This window comes from Nycticebus coucang, chromosome 6 (assembly GCF_027406575.1).
Source record: "Nycticebus coucang isolate mNycCou1 chromosome 6, mNycCou1.pri, whole genome shotgun sequence".
Lineage (NCBI taxonomy): Eukaryota > Metazoa > Chordata > Mammalia > Primates > Lorisidae > Nycticebus > Nycticebus coucang.
In genome coordinates, this window is record NC_069785.1 from 106479299 (window position 1) to 106481400 (window position 2102).

A 2102-nucleotide genomic window follows, 5' to 3' on the forward strand; every position below is an offset into this window, starting at 1 on the left:
GCAAGGTGAGACGCCCCTAGGCCCATGGAACCCAACGGCCTGGTAGGCACATTGATGGGGTTGGGGTGGTAGTGAAATAAAAAATGAAAAACAGGAAGGAAAGGGAAAGGGAAAGGGAAAGGAAAGAAGACAGGAAGAAAGAGAAAAAGAAAGAAAGGAAAATGAAAGAAAGAAAGAAAGAAAGAAAGAAAGAAAGAAAGAAAGAAAGAAAGAAAGAAAGAAAGAAAGAAAGAAAGAAAGAAAGAAAGAGCATACATTCCCCAGTGCAAAGTTGGCCAGCACATCATCCATCTGTCCATCAGACGTGGAAAAAGAAAAAGAGTTTTACGTATATACATAAAATGAAATGAAGGACTGAATGAATACAAAAATAAGCAAACAGGCTCAGCGCCTGTGGCTCAAGCAGCCAAGGAGCCAGGCGCGCATGTGTGCGCACACACACACACACCTCCCTGAGCAGAGACTCTGTCTCAAAAGAAATAAATACATAAATACAAGGATGGAAGGAAGAAAGGGAGGAAAAAATAATAAGGGGGGTGGGGTGAGAACCCAAACTGAGTTATTGCTGCCCTCTGTAGAGGCGTCGGGGGGGACGACGGTTGTCCACTTCCCGCAGGTGCGTCCTCCCTCCCAACGGAACAAAATTACCTTCAGTGTCCCAGCACAGACATCTGGTCCACCGGTGAAGGACACGGCCCAGCACCAAGGCCTGCCTCTGACTTCTGGTCCACCTGATTGAGGGACAGACGGACAGACAGACAGACACATAGACACACAGACAGACAGATGGACGGATGGAAACACACACACTCACCTACTTGAACCGAGGGTCTGTCTCAAAGAAAATAAGTAAATAGCCTTCTCTTGCTCCTTGTTGTGAAGGTCCGTGCCTTACCTGCACAACTCTTCGCCATGCCTCGGAAAGTTGAGGAAATCAAGGACGTTCTGCTCACAGCCAGGTGAAAAGATGCCAAGTCTGTCAAGATCAAGAAAAATAAGGATAATGTGATGTTTAAAGTTCGATGCAGCAGATACCTGTATACCTTGGTCATCACAGACAAAGAGAAGGCAGAGAAACTGAAGCAATCTCAGCCCCGAGGTTTGGCAGTGAAGGAGCTGAAATGAAGCAGACATGCTGATTTGAATTTATTAAATTTTAAAAATTAAAAAAAAAATAAGTAAATGAATAAAAAATGAAAATAAACAAATATATAAATAAAAGGGTGGAAGGAAGGAGAAAAATGAATGAACGAATAAATAAAGAAAGGAATAAATGAGCAGGCAGGCAAAAAGAAACCGCTAGGTGAGCTATCTGCGAGCTCACAGTCCATGAGTGCTGCCTAGCTGCAGGATTCCCGGCAGCAGATCGAAAAACTCTCAAAGTCCTGACAGAGACATCTGGTTGACCGACAGAAGCTCCAACGGAGCTTGAACACCCGCCCCGGACTTCTGGTCGACCCGGGGGGGACTCTCCCGTGGGAGAGCCACGCCACCCACATGGCCAGGATGCCCATCCACCCTCCATCCCTCGTCCCCATCCTCCATTCTCTGTCCTCCCTCCGCTCTCGTTTCAGAGTGGGGAAAGGGGGATGCAGAGAGGGAGTAGAAGCAAAACTAAGTCCAACACCCTCAGGACATGATGCTCCCTCCTGCTGGTCAACCTCACGGGAGGCGGGAGAGATAGAGGGCCAGGCGGGGCCGGATCACCCTGTGAGGACTACTCTCTGGATATACAAAAGCAGAGAGGGAAGTGAGAACAAGGATCACCCTGGCAGGATGACTCCCTGGATTCAAAATTGCAGAAAGTGAACCGAGGACTGCGATCACCCTGCAGAAGATTACTCGCCGGTGGTCCACTAGCAGAAAGTTGAGGTGAGCACTCGGATCATTCTGGGCAGGATTGCTCCCTGTATTTACACTAGCAGAAAGGCATGGTGTGGGCTCGAATCATTCTATTCCAAAGAATGCTTGTACTGATCGCACGTATTACTCTCTGACAGTTCCTGCTGAGACAACATTAATACATGTGTATCACTGACCAATTTATTAAATGTGCCAACAGCCACAGCACTATGTGCCTGATGTCAGTGAGAACAGGTAGT

The 2102-nt window shown here is 47.3% G+C and overlaps 1 pseudogene; it reads left to right on the forward strand.

The window, feature by feature from the left end:
- Positions 1-912: 912 nt before the first annotated feature.
- Positions 913-1125, forward strand: LOC128588192 (60S ribosomal protein L38-like; annotated as a pseudogene).
- Positions 1126-2102: the final 977 nt, after the last annotated feature.